The sequence below is a fragment of the Dasypus novemcinctus genome, chromosome 3 (genome assembly GCF_030445035.2).
Source record: "Dasypus novemcinctus isolate mDasNov1 chromosome 3, mDasNov1.1.hap2, whole genome shotgun sequence".
Classification (NCBI taxonomy): Eukaryota; Metazoa; Chordata; class Mammalia; order Cingulata; family Dasypodidae; genus Dasypus; species Dasypus novemcinctus.
Genome location: NC_080675.1, coordinates 175,383,739 through 175,401,682, shown reverse-complemented (window position 1 = coordinate 175,401,682; position 17,944 = coordinate 175,383,739). Strand labels below are relative to the sequence as shown.

General features: G+C 38.3%; 1 long non-coding RNA gene across 2 annotated transcripts; it reads left to right on the top strand.

The window, feature by feature from the left end:
• The first annotated feature begins 2,530 nt into the window (after positions 1-2,530).
• On the top strand, positions 2,531-13,380 carry LOC111764659 (uncharacterized). 2 transcript variants are annotated; one of them, XR_002797224.2, is made up of 4 exons: positions 2,531-2,612; positions 4,544-4,705; positions 9,524-9,591; positions 10,085-13,380. It is a non-coding gene; the product is annotated as an uncharacterized lncRNA (long non-coding RNA). The 2 variants fall into 2 exon arrangements; XR_002797222.2 differs by having other exon boundaries at positions 9,520-9,591.
• Positions 13,381-17,944: the final 4,564 nt, after the last annotated feature.

Genomic DNA, 17,944 nt, shown 5'->3' with positions numbered 1-17,944 from the left:
CCCCCTCGCCTCCGCGCTGCCCGGCTCCTCTCCCTGGCGTTTATCGCTCCTGGAAATGAGATCACGCTGCCTGCCACTCCTGTTGGTGCAGAGGCTCCAGGAGAGCGAGGAAGTACTCCAGCTCGCTCCTGCCCCAGCTTACAGCAGGTCCTGGCCCACAGCAGGTGCGAAATAGACCTCTGCTTGATGGAGATGCCCGAAGCGGCACCGTCAGCGAGCAGTGGAAGAGGTTAGAGTCCTCTTTCCTGCATCTCCTCTCCCGACCACGCCTCCCCGTGGCCCCTTACCTTGGGCTCATGCTTCCTGGAAGAAGCCTCTTCTGCTTCCCAGCAAGGGTGCCACAGGGCCGTCAACAGAGCGCCACGCAAATCAGTTTTCCACCGCATGGCCTTGGCGGGATCAGTCGAAAGCCAGAGAACCGACAATCATCAAAAGCTCTCCTGGAGACTAACTTCTACCTGTGGCTATGTCTTAGAATACTTTCTTCTGCCCCTTCTTTCTCTCAGGAACGCCGGTTAAGTAGATACAGAAGCTTTCACATCTGTCTTCGCCATCACTTTTTCCACTTTTTTGATTTTGACAACTATCTCCGTCCCTTTGTGCTGCTTTCTGAGGACATCATTTGGCTTAAATATCCATTTTATTGATTTGGTCTTTGGCTGTGTTCCTTCTGCTATTTATATCAACCATTGAATTTTTATTCCAAAGACCCAAATTTGAATCCTCAAGATCTCCAGCTGATTTTTAATGGATGCAGTCTCTTCTGTGGTCTCTCAGAGAACACTAACACGTCTACTGAAAGCCCCTTGACCATTTCCCTGGGTGGAACTGTTCTCCTGGTCAGGTGCTGCCAATCCCCTTGCTTGGTCCCGGCTGCCCCGGCGTTGCTTGGTCTGGGACATAGCTCGCGCCTACGGCTCTGAGCAGCTTGTCCAGCCACGAGTGGTGGCCTCTGTCCCCACAGCTGGCCTGCGACGGCCGGGGAGCAAGGTCCTGCAGCAGCAGGTGAGCCCGCAGCTGTCCCGGGACCACGGCTTCTCTGGCCCGCTGGGTCTCAGGGCAGCGCCCCTGCCGGCCACCCTGTCCCCGGGGCTTGCGCCCCCACGCCCCAGTGCACCTGCAGCTCCCAGCCCCACGGGCAGGGCTCCCAGCGGCGACCCTCGCGCAGCCGGCCTCTTGCATCGTGGATGGACTTCCTGAGCCCACCTGCTGCTTCTCTTCAAGAGATTCCAATAGCCCGCCCCCGGGAGGATACTTTTTTCTTCCAGGGCAGTGAGTTGAGCCCTGACCCTGCTCTTTGCACTCTATTGTGCCTCCTTCGTTTTTTTCATAGATTTAGAAAGAAAGCTCTAGCGCTGAGCCTAGCAACAACAACAACACTACACAGTGGTTTGAAAAATAAATAATACCGATTTAGGTGTCTGTAATACAGCCTCCTTGAGCTGACTGATAGGCCCTTTGATAAATTGTCATCTCAGGTATTTGGGGTGTCGATGCTGCACCCTGAGCTACAGTGTCCCCAGGGCTGTCCTGTCCACTCATCAGCAGACTCAGTCAGAGATGTCAAGCTTCAGGCTGTCTGTGAAACCACCTGACACATGAACGAGGTGTTGGCAAGTTCTCTTTAAATGACCAGGTGCTCCTAAGACAGGAGGGTGGGAGCAGGAGGCACCTGGGAGCCCGCAGGGCTTGCACAGCTCCTGGCCCAGGGGCCCGGCGGCACCCGCAGCCACAGCAAGCAGCCTCTCTATGCTCCTCTTGAATGGTGCGCACCCTGAGCGCAGGGCCCGTGTCACCCTCACCTGAGGATCTCCCTGGCACCCAGTAAGAGGGGAGCTATGCCACACTTACTTCCTAGGTGTGAGCTGATGTGGTGATGCTGTTTCCTGAAACGGAAATGTCCACGAATTACTTTTCAAAGATCAGAGTCAAATATTATTTATCAAACCATGTTTCATTTAATAAATTACCTATCTACACCCATTGGGTCAATAGTCAGTCAAGAGGAATAGATGGTTTGAATTTTTTGAGTTTGTAAATTTTTCTTTTTGTTTGTTTTCTCTATCAAAAATGGATACAACCTTCGAGAAAGTAAAAACAAAATAAATTCAGAAATATAGAGCGTAGGAAGCAAAAGCCCCTCTGGGCCTATCGGTCACTAAAACCCAATGTTCCTTTCTTCCCTAGAAGGAAATAAAAAGAAATGGTCTGGATAGGCTAAAAATTAGAAAGACTCTCTGAAAAAAGAATAATAATTAAAAAAAAGCTGGGATCAAATTCATAGAAACACCAAATGGGTGAATATTAAAGGGATAATAATGACTGGGTTTATTGCAAACGTAGTGCATGCTTTACATGTGTGAGCTTATTTAATCATATATGGTTACTCTCTCCGTTTTCAAATAAGGAAACCGGCCCGGGAAGGTTAAAGAAGTTACTCAAGGTCACACAGCTCGTAGGTGATGAAACTGGAATACGAATATACGAATCCAGGCAGCCTGAGTCTAGAGCTCAAGCTCTTAAGGAATGTGTGCTCTACCCTTCTGTGCTCTGCAGCGCCATTCTAGACAGTCCTCCACACGATTTGTCCTATCCAGTGGAAAGATTAGAAGGTCAGTATCTGAGAAAGACAAGGGTGCTTTCTCCCTTTTGGTCCTTGTTCCTGCTTCCCCTGTCCCCTGCTTTCTGCATTGACTAGATCTCCAAATTCAGTGTGGGATAGAAGTGGTGACAATGGCTATCTTCGTGCTGACTTGTTCTTGCCTGCGACAGGAATGCTGCTTCTACTTTACCAATAAGGAAGACATTTACTACAGATTGTGTTGAAAAATCTTTGGTAAGAGAGTTTTCTTGCTAGTAGTTTGCTAATTTAATTTTGTTTTGTTCTGACCATGAACATGTATTGAGTTGAGCTTAGTGCTTTTCTGCATCTACTGAAAGGACCACTTTTTTCTTTCCTTCTTTAATGTATAAAATAAGAAAATCTGTTTCTGAAATTTTTTATGAAACTCACCTTGAAAGACACCTAGCCTGGTTTTCACTTTAATTTAATTTAAGTTTTTTATCCCCCCCACCTTTGTGGCTTTTTTTTCTTGTGTACTGTTCGCTCTCTGTGTCCATTCGCTGTGCATTCTCCTGCATCTGTTATTTATTTTATTTCATTTCCCCTCCCCCCGTGCAGCTTGCTTGCTGTCTGCTCTCTGTGTCCATTCACCGTGCACTCTTCTGTGTTTTTACTTGTTTCCCTTTTTTTGTTGCGTCCCCTTGCTGAGTCTGCTTTCTGCAGTGCTTGCAGGCCAGAGCCTGCCTTCACAAGGAGGCCCCAGGATGCGAACCCAGCGCCTCCCATATGGTGGATGGGAGCCCAACTGATTGAGCTACAGCCGCTTCCCTCACTTTAATTTTATTTAAATTTTTTAAAATTGAAATGTAAAATGTATACAGAAAATTTCACCATTAATTTCCACAATCTCTCCGAATTTTCATAAATTGAATACGCCCTTATTACCATCACTAGATCATGACAGAGAGCATTTCTAGCACACCGGAAGACCGTCTGGGGACCTTGTGGCCACTCTCCTGACTTCAAAGAGCATGGACTAGTTTTATCTGCCTTTGTACTTTACATAATTGAATCAGACAGGGTGTGCTTGTTTTGTATTTGACTTCCTTTGCTCACTGCTGTTTTCAAGATGCATCCATAGTGTGGTTGTCAGTGTAGATCATTCATTCTTATTTCTGTGTGGGCTTCCTTTGTGTGGTTGCTACCCCATATTTTTCCCTTCTGCTGTTGATGGACAGTAGAATTAGTTCCCAGTTTGGGGCTATTAAAAAATAGTGCTGCAGGACAGATGTAGCTCAGTAGTTGAGCACCTGCTTCACATGTACGAGGTCCAGGGTTCAATCCCCAGTACCTCCTAAAAAAATAAATTAGTGCTATTGAAAATTCTACACTGGTCTGCTATTTTTTTAATGAGAAGCATGTTGGGGGAATGATTTTTTTTTTTTAGTACAATTGAAGTTTTTAAATGATTTTCAATCCATTAACTTTTTTCTAGTTGCAAATGATTTTTAAAATCTCAGCTATCTCTGTAATTACATTCTTAGCTTCATTCTAAATAGTACTAATTGAGATTAGTTTGCTCTTTCTCTGAATATTATTTGTGCTTTGTTTTCTTTTGTCTATCTTTTCATTTTTTTGACATTCACCCTTGTAATGTCCTTCATTCTACTTTCTTTAGGTAAGCAGTCAATTTTTCCAGTTGTTAAATATTTTGCCCATTTATTTTCAGACTTTCTTGTGCACGTATGTTTTAACCAATGTAACTATGTTTTACATATACCTTTCAAGTACCTCTTTAGAAATATCTCATTTGTGCCAACATGCTGAGATTTTGTTGACAGTCCAAGCTATTTTGTCATGTCTACTGTAATTCCCCCTTTGCTTAGGAGTTGCTGTGGTATGGATTAGATAATCGCTCATGAAAATCTTTTCCTCTGCTTCCTGGGATCACAATTATCCTTTATTTCCACTTCCTTGCAGGTCCGAGTGGCTGTGTGACTGTGTTGTAGTCACTGGAGCGTGACCAGAGGTGATGTACACAGACCTCAGGCCTGAGCCCCAGATCTCCTAGGGGACCCTCCATGCCCTTGATGTAGCTGAGCTCAGAGACCTTGGAAATGATGTAATGAGGATAGCTGAAGGGTAAGGTCGAAGATGAGCTACTCACAAATCATCCACCTGGGACTTGAATAATTGAGTATGCAGTCAGCTTCTGTCATGTTTCCACCATTAAACACTGGGGACTTGTTCGTTACAGCAGCTAGAGTTAATTAATACAGTAATAAAGGATAGTGTTTGTTAGTTTTAAAACAATATATCATTTTTTTCTAATTAACTTGTTTGTGGGCAGAAGATACTGTTTGTTTGATATCATTTCTTTGTTTTTTTGTTGAAACTTTGTGACCTGTAATATAGGTCAATGTTTGTAATGTAATATAGGTCAATGTAATATAGGTTATAAATGTTTCACGTAAACTTTAAAAGTATCTATTTTTTCTCTTTCTTTAATACAAAGTTCTCTCTCTATACATACATACATATATATTTGATCAGGATTGTTAATAATGGCACTTAAATTTTCACTTATTTTATTAATTTTTTGGTAGCTTGATTAGAAGAGTTTTCTTAAAATTTTCCACTTTCTTTACAGAATTAATTCTCTTTTTTAATTCAGGTGCTTTTATTCATATATTTTGAGACTCTGTTGTTATGTACATTTATTTTAATGGTTGTTTTCTAGGAAGTATCACTAGGAATGCTCCCTCTATAGGCTATTGGTATTTTTGTCTCAAAATCTATCTCATTTATGAAATTAGATTAGCAGTTATGTAGAACTGGGGAAGCATAGGGTATTGATAGCTGACTGCCAAGAGGGATGAGGTTTTTCATTTTGGAGTAATGAAAATGTTCTACAATTGATTGTGGTGATGAATGCACAAATCTGTGATTATACTAAAAGCCATTGATTGTACACTTTGGATGGATTGTATGGTATGTGACTATATCGCAACAAAGTTGCTTTAAAATCTGTCTCATCTGAAATTATTATTGCTGGGTTAGTATGTTTTTCCATTTCATTATTTTAAATTTTTATTTCTCATTTTGCTTTACATTTTTTTCCTCCAAATAACATATATCTGAATTGTATTTCTTTTTTTACCCAATCTGAGAGTCTGTATCTTTTAAATTAATCTGTTTATGCTAATTATGTTTACTGACATATTTGGGGTTGTTTTTACATTGTATTTGTTTTGTAATTATGAGACTTTTTACTGTGCTTTTTTTCTATCCTTTGTCCTCTATATTCTCTTCTAGATTAATTAATTATATGCACATGCACATACACATTAGAATAAATGTGGCATATAGTATAAGTATTATCAGTCATTTCAATCTATTTTGTAGTGGTTGCCCTTAATTTTTAACAGATATTTTAAATATATAAAGTCTAAAGTTAATCAGTATCTCTCTCCCCTACCAGACAATACAAGGGCAACCTTTAACTGTAATTTTCCTCTCCTATTTCCATATTATTTCATCCCATTCTTTACTGTTGGATTCTATTTCCTTTATAGCTAAAGAACATTCTTTAGTAGCTCTTTAAATAATAGTCTTTGAGTATCAAAGCCTCTTAAGCTTATGAATCTGAAAATGACTTCATATCACTCTTCTTTTTTTTTCAAAAATTACAGATTAACTTTTTGTGTGCTAGTAAAATTTCAGGATTCATGCTAAGGATGATGGGAATATGGATACTAAAACTAACTGTGAGCTTGCCACTTTTTACCATGCTTTAAAAAATAAACTTTATTTTTTAGATCAGTGTTTGATACACAGAAAAATAGTGAAGATAGTACAATGAGTGCCCAAGTACCTCTCACCTAGCTTCCTATGTTATTAATCTCTTACCGTAGTATTGAAAAATGTTTTTACAACTAATGAACCAGAATATTGGTATACTACTATTAGCTAAAATTCATACTTCATTTCTCCCTTTCCATACTGTACTCCTTGGATGGAAGTTACTATGTGCAATCCATACTTATAGAGTGGGGAATTACAATCTCCCTTCTTGAGAGCATAGTATCTGCGTAAATTATTTGGAATTGGTCTGCATAGGAGATTTATCTATTCCTTCCATCTATTAATTTATCCACTCTTTTATTTATGTAAGTATGAATTCATGAATATTTGTTTTCTACTTTGGGTTTTATCCAATACCACTTTAGATATTTTATTGCTGAGATTGTTTCAGCTTTGGCCTTTGGGAGCTCCTTCAGCTGGCTCCTGCATCCCTTTGACATACTGCCATCATTGAAGAATTGTTGTTCGTTGTTTGCCCTTCCTTACTTTCTGGCATTATAAGATGCTTCACACTCATCTTGTAAATTTCCTGCCCCAGTTCTAGAATCAGTCATTTCTCCATGGAGCCCTGGTTCCTCTTATTGGGGAATGGTATTAGAAACCAAGTTATGGGTGATAGGTGTGCTTGTTGCTACTGGGTGTCATTTCTTTTATGCTCACTCAGTTGACAGAGCAAGGAGATATATGTGTGTAACTAACTCATGTGAATACAGTTGCCCAAAAATATTTCTATATGTAACCATCTATATTTAATAAAGCTAAGCATATATTCATACTGATCTCTCTAACTGTAATTAATTACCACGTGGATCATTCTAAGACTCCTCCCATTGCCGTATCTATAAATTCCCACTCCAACAGCAAGAAACCTGGCTTCCACCATCAACTATTCATTTGTTCAGTTGTTCAGCTCCTATACACATAGAATAGTATCAGATTTGTTAACCCATACTGCCATGGGATGCAGCTCTGTCAACCAGAATACAATGTTTTTGTATACTTTATTTTGCCTTTAGCTTTACAAACTTCACTCATTTCCAAAGTTACTGTGGTCAGCACATTTCCCCTCTGGTCCCTTCAGTGAGGTTGTTTTATACATCTATAATACACTTAGACATTTTCGTCATGGTCTGTATTTCATCCTGAGGTTCCTCCACTATCAAAAATAATTGTTTTAAATTTGCATATATTGTTTCACGCTTCATGCTATAAAGTGGATTTTTGAAAATGCATTGTGTCATGTATCCACAACTACTGTATCACACAGAATAGTTTTATCTTTGCTCCACCTACTCAACCCTCCTCCCAACTCTTCAAGTTCCTGACAAACACTAACTTTTTTACTGTCTCTCTAGCTTTGCCTTTTCCAGAATGTCATGTACTTGGAATCCTATGGTATGTAGCTTTTTCAGACTGGCTTCTTTCATTTAGAAATATGCATTTGGAGTTTCTCTCTCTCTTTTCAGGACTTGATAGCTTGTTTTTTTTATTGCTGAGTAGCACTCTACTGCATGCATTTACTACAGTTTGTTTATCCACTCACCTTTTGAAGGACATCTTTGTTGCTTTTGGTTTTTGACAATTATGAATAAAGCTGTTATAAACATACAGTTGCAGGTTTTCATGTGGACATGTTTTCAAAGTAGTTAGGTAAATATCTAGGAGTCCAATTGCTAGCTCATATGGTGAGATTATGTTTAGCATAAGAAACTGTCAAACTGTTCCGAAGTGGCGGTACCATTTTGCATTCACACCAGCATTGAGTGAGAGTCTCTGCTTCTCTCTCTCCATCCTCTATGGCAACTGATATTCTCAGTATTTTTTTGGATTTTAGCCTATTATATTATAGGGGCATAGTGGTATCTCACTGTTGTTTTAATTTGCAATTCCCTAATGATAAATTACGTTGAGAATCTTTTCATGCTCTTATCTGGGACCTGTATATCTTCCTTATTGAGATTTCTGCTCAGATCTTTTTCCTATTTTTTAATTGGGTTGTTTATATTTCTATTGCTGAGTTTTAAGAGTTCTTTGTCTATTATGAAAATAAATCCCTTATCAGATACATACCTCTTTGATTCTTCTTCTCATTCTCTTGGTGTCTTTTGCAGAGAAGTTTTTAATTTCAAAAATGTCCAACGTACCAATTTTTTCTTTCATGGATTGTGCTGCTGATGTTGTATTATTCATTGCAAAACTTATGGTTACCTAGATTTTCTCATATGTTTTCCTCTACAAGTTTTATAATTTAAGTTTTATTCTTGGGCCTATGATCCATTTTGAGTTAATTTTTGTGAGAAGTGTGAGTTCTGTATCTAGGCTTATTTATTGATATTTTTGTATATGGATGTCCAATTTTTCCAGCACCAGACTATCCTTTCTTCATTGAATTGCCTTTTTTCCTTTATCAAAAATCAGTTGACTATATTTGTATGGTCTATTTCTGAGCTCTTTATTCTGTACTATGCTGTCTTGATAGCTGTTAATTTTATAGTAAAACTTGAAATTGAATAGGGGAGTCTTCCAACTTCGTTTTTCTTCTGTATTGTGTTCGCTCTTCTAGGTCTTTTGTCTTTCCATGTAAAATATAGAATCATTTTGATAATATCTTCAACATAACTTTTAGAATTTTAACTGGCATTATGTTGAATCTATACATCAAGTTGGGAGGAATTCATCTTATAGCAATATTGAATCTTCCAATCCATGTACACAATTTCTCAATTTATTTAGATCTTTGATTTTTTCCTTAAGAGTTTTGCAGTTTGTCACATACAGATCCTGCAATAAATTTTAGATTTATACCTAAATAAGTCTTTCTTTGGTACTATTGTAAATGATATTTTTAACTCAATTTTTAATTAAAATTCCAACTGTTTATTGTTGCTATATAGGAAAACAATTGACTTTTGTATATTAACCTTGTATCCTTGACCTTGTTATACTTATTTTTTAGTTCCGGAAGGATTTTTGGTTGATGTTGATTTTTTGGTGTTTTCTACATGGACAATCATGTCATCTGTGAACAAAGACATTTTACTTCTTTCTCAAACTGCATGCCTTTTTTTCCTTCTCTTTTCTTATTACACAAGCTAGGATTTCCAGTATGATATAGAATAGGAACCAGGAGAAAGGACATCCTTGTCTCATTCCTGATCTTAGAGGTAAGTATCTGGTTTCTCACCATTATTATCATTTTTAAATTATAGATTAACTGGGAACCAATTCTAGGTTTAGAGTTATTTGTTGTCAACACTTCAAAGATCCTACTATTCTTTTGCATCTCTTGTGGCAAATGAAAAATCTCTGAGTTTTGTCACTCGGTTTTAGGAGACACCCCAGTTTTGCTCTTGTTGCTTTTAATTTTTTTCATTTTTTTCATTTGATATGATACAGTTTCCCTATAAAGTGACCAAATACAGATATTTTTCATCCCGCTCACTTCGCAATGCACTTTGCCCATCAAAAAAATAATTGGTACAATTATTATTAATCTTCACTTTTTATTATTTTCTCTCTGATCTTCCTATGCTACCCTTCTGGAATTCATATTTGCTGCATGTTGGACATTGGCATTCTACGTATCATGCTTTTTCTTAGTTTAAAATATTTTAACTTTTGAACAACCTACTTGACATATGCTTTCTTAAAAAACAGGGTCTTCACTTCAAATAAATCAAGGTCAATATATATGATGACTTCAAGATGACATCAGTTCCATTTGTCTATGGCCTGGTGTTATGTGGATGAAAGAAGCAGCCAAAATTCGTGACCATTCTCACAACAGTCAAGGAGCATCACCATAATCTGGATTCATGTTTTCACCAATAAAGAAATGGTAGTTTTTGAAATAAGCAAAAATGTGCATGATTTGTCCTGCAACCACTGTCATAAAAGACCCTTTTTGGTCTCTATTCTTCAAGTTTACCTTTGGTTGATTTCATGTACTCTTTGACGTACTTCTTGTAGGCATCTTTTGAAATGTTCGTTTCCTGCATGTGATGGCTCATGACAATAGCAACAACAGTGACACCTGTGCTTTTGGTACTTTCACCTTCAGCAGAGGTGAACCAGTCATCAGTGTTTCACTCTGTCCTTCCACTATCTTCCCCTCCACCTTCAGGCACAGTCCCTGTCCGTGATCTCCCAGATTTTGTAAATGTTGGAGAACATCACATCATGACTGATGAAGTCCAAGTAGATGATCATGATGGCAGCCGGAAGTAGTCAACAGTGGCACTGACTTAGCAGGAGCTTGGAGCTCAGAGCATGTACAGTTCAACTGGAGCAGTGTCCCAGAGGAGAGGGGAATGGGTGAAAATGTTCCATGCCTTTTATTTCAGTTCTATTTTCATCCCTTTATTTCTATGCAGCACCCTAGATGGTTTCTCAATTCTGTCTTCCATTTCACTAATTTTCTCATTGACTCTGTATTAGTCAACCAAATGGGTGCTGATATAAAGTACCAGAAATCTGTTGGCTTTTATAAAGGGTATTTATCTGGGGTAAAAGGTTAGAGTTACAAGGCCCTAAATGGTTCAACTAAGGGTACTGTAAGAGGTACTTTCTCACCAAAGTTTGTTGCCACATGTTGAAGCAAGATGTTTGCCGATCTCTGCAAGGGTTCAGCCTTCCTCTTCCTCTTAAGGTTCTGTGGGCCCAGCTTCTTCTGATCTCAGCTGTAGGCTGGATGGCTTGTTCCTTTTCAGACCTGCTTGGTTGCTCAGGTCTCTGGTCTCTTCAGGGGCAAACTATCAGGTGAATGGCTCAGCTCTCCTCAGGGCTTTAGCTGTTCGAACCTTCTACTTTCTGTCACATGGCAGGACCAAAATGATCAAATTTCTCTCCTCTTCTGTGTCTGTGGAGCTCTCTTTCTTCCTGTGTCTTTTTCTGTGTGTCTTCTTAAGTGTCTATTTATATAGTCTACCAGAGGGTAGGGACTTAAACTAAGTTACACCCTACTGATAAGGTCGAATCAAAGCCCTAATTAGCTGAATCTAATACAATCAAAGGGTATCACACCCAGAGGAACAGACCAGTCTACAGACATAATCCATATCTCTTTTTGTAATTCACAAATAATATCAAACTGCTACAGACTCCATCAAATGTGAGTTTGTCTGTCTTAATCATTGATTGGTTGCTTAACTCTTTAGATTCTTTACCCTATTTCTGGAATTTCTTTATTTTCCAAAACCAAATTTACATAATTTGTTTTTTCTGTCCCTTTCTTTATGTCTTTGAACATTTGAAATCTGCCCATCTTAATTTCTTTCTGATTTTCCTATTATTTTCAGTCTGGGTACACGTTTTCCCATCTGAATGTAGCCTTCAGACATGTGAGGACTGCCTCAGGTCCTCCTACTCTTGTGAGCCCCTGGCTCTGGCCACGGCCTGAGCATAGGGTCTAGGTTTATCTTGCACCCTCCCAGTTCTGAACCCATTTCTTAGGCTTCACCAACTCTCTCAGCAGGTCTGAACTGCAATGGAATTCCTTGGTAAACACTGAGCCACATTTACTCAGAGTTGTCCTGCCTAAACCAGCCATACCACCATTGCTCTACTTCAGCCACTCTGCATCGGCACAGACTTTTCTGTGAGCAAGCAGCCTCCGAATCTCCAAATAGGGAGTGGCAGTTTATTCCTCTCTGCTGCCAGCTTGTCTCTTCGACGGGGACTGTAATTCAGTGGAAGGGTCTTCGTTGCATCTCACCTCTAGTCTCATGTCCTCTAACATTTCCTAAGTCGAGACAGGGTTTTAGTCCCTTCATTAGGTAGAAAGAACTATTTTTACATCCTAGTCAGTATCTTTCCCAGTCTATGATTTGACTTTTATTTTCTTTCAAGATTTTTGTTTTTAATAATGTATTATTAATAGTGGTTGGATTAAAATAAGTTGGGCTAGATTTGGTAGACTTCTACTTTGTCTTTCCACCTCTTTCATGGTATCTTCCAGACCTGTGTGAGATGTGTGTGCAGTAAACAGATTTTTCACTCTAAAATACGCTAAAATAGCAAAAGGTCTTTTTATTAAATTTAAATATTTAATGTGGAATACATGTATATGGTCCAATTTTTAAAAATATATATATAGCCATATAGAGTGAAAAGCCTTTCTTCTTCTGTGTTCCCTGCCACCCAGAAATATTTTATGCATATTCAAGAATATACACATGTGCATATATATAGATATATTTTACTCAAATGGTAGCACATTACACACATTGTTCTATACCCTGGGTTTTTTCCTTGATACATAATGGAGGTCTTTCTATTAATATGTCATAATACAAAAGCATTTTCTTCCCTTTACAGTTGCATATTATCTCATTTATGGGGGTACTTTAATTTATTTAATCAGATAGTTCTTTATTAATAGTCATTTTGGTTTTTTTTTCCAGTCACTTTCCCTTATAATTGTGTAATAAATAACATTATAGACAGATATTTGTGAGTTTGTATTCCAAAAATGTAAATTCTGGGTCAAATGTAATATGTGTTTTCAGTTCTGATTCACATTCCTAAATTAGGACCCTGTAGAGATCACCAAATTACATATCCATCAGTAAGGTATGTGACTGCATTTTCCTAACAGTATCTCCCCCCACCCCAAGCAGTGTAATCAAATATTTTGATTTTCACCTATTTGATAGTAAAGTATTTCTCAGAGTTGTTTTAATATGCATTTCTATTATTAATGATATTAAGCATTTTCATATGTTCCAAGCAATTATATTTATTTATTGGTGGACTATCTGTTTATACCCATTTTCCATTTTTAATTAGGATGTTGGTTCATTTGCTAGGAATTTGTAGGACTTATTCATGCGTTGGGGAGATTAAGTTAGGTGTGTGTGTCTGTGATATGATTGGCAATAATTAACCCCAAAGTTTGTATTTGTCTTTTGTTTTTTTTATAGAGGTTTTTACCATGTAAAATTTTGTATTTTTATGTAGCTAAATTTATTAAGACTTCATGTTTTATGTGTTTTATATCATATTTTCAAAATATTTCCTTTTCTGAATTTATAAAATAAATCTTCCATGGTTTCTTCCTTATTAAATAAGCAATTTCCCCCCTATTGATTTTAGATATACCCTATATCAAATAATAAAATCTATTATATATTTTTGTCTATTTCTTGACTTCTATTCTGCTTTACTGATCTGTGTCTTCATATAACAATAACACATTGTTTTATTAATGGTTTCATGATATGTTTTCATATTTGGTACAGATTAGGGCTGTCACTTACTATGTAGTAAATGTAGTTCCGCAATGGAACATAATAACTGATGTTGTGATACCGAAGTGACAATGATACCATAAATTGGTATTTTAGAGATCAGTGTAGAAACACATAGCCAAGAGCAGAAAAAATATTCTTGGGAACAAATGTGGCTCAAGCAGTTGAGTGCTGGCCACATGAGAGGTCCTGGGTTCAGTTTCTGGTGCCTCCTGAAAAAAAAAAAACAAAAATAAAAAAATAAGCAAAACAAACAATAAAACCAACTCAGGGAAGCCAGTGTGGCTCAGTGGTTGAGCACTAGCTTCCCACATGAGAGGTCCCAGGTTCAATCATTGGTCCCAGGTACCTCAAAAAGATATATGTGTGTGTGTGTGTGTGTGTGTGCATATGTATCTTAACTTTTCATTTGCTAATAGCACTCATCTTAGGTATCCGGGGAAATAATTCAAATAAATGGACATTTTATGTATATGAAAATTCTCTCTTGCATTACTTATTACAGAGAAACATTAGTAACAGCCTAAATGTCCAATTATAAGGAAATCAGTAATTAAGTTTGGGAAATTATCTAAATGGAATATTTACCCATTAAAATAATAATAATGAAAATTATGTAGCAACTGAGAAAAATAGTGTGGATATAATTAATTTTAAAAAACAAAATAAAACAAATATAAAACATGATGATAATATATATGAAGAAAGCATATGTACATTTAGATATTTAGTGGTTATTAATTTTTTTCCTCTTTTAAGAGATTGTTTTAGTAAGCAATTTTTAAAGCTTTAAACTATGTGTATATAATATTTTATGACCCGAAGGACCTTGTTTTTTAAAGTTTACTAGGGATTATGATTTTATTGCAAATTTGCTCATTATATTTTACTGTGTTATTATACATAAGCCATCGGTCAGTCTAAACCATTTAAAAGGGGCACTTTAGTAATAGATTAACTATTTTGGTAAGGAATGGCTAATTCAGAGGTTTCCATAGCAGAATGACATTAAAATCTGGAAACTTAAAAATCTCTTTTTAATGCTGACTTGTTATCAAATGGAGAAATAAAAATCAGAGTACTATTACACATATGCAAAAAAGGAGAAGAGGAGAAGCAGAAGGGAAAGGAAAAGGGGAAGGGGGAAGATTTTACAACTCTGAATCTTAGATTTTCCTTTTTTTCATATCAGGTGCAGGCAATGATCCTTGCTCTGCCACCTCACAGAATTACCCTGAGATGCAAATGAAATGGAATACACCTTAAGTGAGAAGTATTGTTATAATCACAAGAGTACTTATTAACATTATTCCTCCTTACTGCTTTGAGACAATAGTGACTGCGGTCCTACTAAGACAGAGAGAGGTTGCTGCTATTTTACAGAGATTTCCAAAGGAAAGCCAATTATGTCTCGCTCCACATTCGCAGGGCGCTGGCCCCCCTTTTTTTCTTATTGGGGGAGCATTGCTTCACCAATCTTGACCTCAGTAGAGACTGAATGAGAAAAATGCACAGACTGACATTGACTTTGAAATATCTGACAGGGCAGAGGGCTGAAAGCATCTATCAATAATTCATTTCAGGTTACAGGGTAGAACAGGAATCCTGCTGATTTTAAAGCCATTAATTGGTTGTTAGACTCCATTAAGTCACAATGGATGTGAAAAGCATGGCTGAAGTTTAAAAAGACACAGACAATAAAAGCAACTCTTTTTTTCCCCTCAACTGGTGTGACTTTTTTTGCCAATGGGAAAAAAGCCTGGGTCAAAAAGGGCTGCAAATGGGGGCTTAACAACTAGGTTTCTTTGGTCTTTATATCTAGGAAGCAAAAAGAGATGGCTGGTTTTTCTCAAATCACTACCCTTTCTCCCAAAGGAAACAAGATCTTTACATGCAAAATTAGTTTCCTGATGGCTGCTTCATAATTTCCTAATGAGTGTTGTTCACAGATAATTTATTGAAACTGTTTCTTTTAAAGATTAAAAGAAACTAATAGGTTTACAGTTAATTTGCCAAAAATAAGTTTGCCAAAAACCATCTAGTCACCCACATTCTGGAAGAAAAATTCCTTAAACAAGGTACAGGAAAGTTTGTAGCAGCCACTTTGACACTGACAGCCAAAGTAATGCCCCTGACAGGGCACCTCAAGAGGAAAGGGTGGGGTAGATGAAGGGACCAAGTGGAGGTAAAGGCAGCTGCGTGGGTTGAGGTTAGTCACTGGGCAGAATGATTGGGTGAATTCGCCATTCTCTACATTGGTTTTTGGCCAACTGACTTTCAGAGAGCTGATTTTGGTGCATTGGCCTGCCTCCAAGGGTTGGCCATCAACAAAGTCACCCTCCTTCTGGGTTGCAGCGCACTTAAATTTACAATGAACGAGTTATACTGAACTCCTTAGAGTCTTCCCTAGGTTCAACATGTTCTCTTTCGATCACTTGTCTTCCTCAAGGATCCACTGAGAAAACCACAATTTCCCATTTGATTGTGCAACCACAGGGGACTCTGCGGGCTGCCCATCAGGCAGTGCTTTTGCCGCTGTGGAGTTCACATTACTCCCCACGTTTGTATACAGAGCTCCTTCATGATCACCAAAGCCCAGGCAGCATCAGGGAGCGATTATTTGTATCTCCAGCTTTCAGATGAGAAGATCAGGCCCAGAAAGTGTAAGTGAATCCAAAGATGATAGAAATACACACATTTCAGGGGAGATTTTATCTTGGAGCATTCCAAGCACCATTCTGTAAAGTCCTCACTTTATTCTTTTGATAAATGGCACCAGAGATGTGATTACAAAATGTCCATTGGGTCCAGACAGTGCTTTCTTAGGTTGAAATAATAACAATTAAAAAATCAGGTAATGACCCACCCTTGCTGAAAATGACAGAAAACCCTTCCAGCCCTCTTTTTCCAACCAGTTTCTTCCACTTATGAGCCTCCTTTATTTTTTCTCTTTTCAGCTGTATGTAATTACCTTGTTCCCAGCAAACGAGTACATAGGGACACTAATGGTAATTTGGAGGATGGATCTAGGCCATTTTAAAGGAAGCACTGGCACACCTTGCCAGTGTGTATGTGCTTTCATTTCCTAGGCTGCTCAAAGCAGGTACTATGAAAAGTGTTGGTTTTAAACAATAGGACTTGATTAGCTTACAGTTGGAGGCTGTGAGAATGTCCAAAGCAAGGTATCATCCAGGTGATGCTTTCTTCCTCAAGCTGACACCTTGACTGCTGACAGTCCTGGGCTCTTCTGCCACATGGCAAGGCACATGGCAGCATCTGCAGCTCTATCTCCTTCTGGGTTTGGTTGATTTCAGCTTCTTGTGTCTGTGAATTTCTCCCTCTTTGTCTGAATTACGTTCTCTTATAAAGAGCTCCCTGGGCACCACTTTAACTGAGGTAGCCTCATCAAAAGGTCCTACTTCCAAGAGGTTCACACCCACAGGAATGGATTAGCTTGAAGAACATGATTTTCTGGGGCACACGGTGTTCCAAACCACCACATCACGTGTCACCACTATTTGATCAGGGCATTGTAAAAGCAACAGAAGTATTTATTGAGAATGACTGAGCCATTCTTTGCAATTACGCCCATGCTTTTTATAGCCCCTTGAAGTACAGTCTGGAGCAGGATGGGAAATGGTGATATAGACATGGAGATAGCTTTCGTTGCTAAGACTATTCCCACCACACGATTCTTGTTTTGCTAGTGCCACTGCAGAAGTTGTGGTTCAGGTGACTTAGCAACTAGCCTTCGAGGTCCATAGATGTATCTTAGAAGTCTTCAAGTTTTTTGTTAACACTGTGTTTTGCTTATTTCTCTACCATCGTGGCTGCTTGGGGCAGCAGATACTAAAAAATCAAATATGGAGAATTGTTTCATATTAAATATACTTAAAACTTACCTACAGAACTGAGCTTGTGACTCATTCCTCTAGATATGAGATGTCCGAGTAGGGAGTCTACCCTTAAACCCAATGGTTTCCAAAAATCAGATTTTGAATTGCCTCCTTTTTCCATGTCAGTCAACTCCCAAGTGTTATTACCACTTCAGTCATGAATATAGCAGAGAGTGCTTGAACATACAACTAAAATAAAGAGATCCTTTACTTAATAGTTTCTTTCTGTTTACATAAGGGAAAACAGACACCTGGTGTATTAGTCAGCCAAAGGAGAGCTGATGCAAAGTATCAAAATTCTGCTGGCATTTATAGAGGGTATTATTTGGGGTAGAAACTTACAGTCGCAAGGCCATAAGCATAAGTTACTTCCC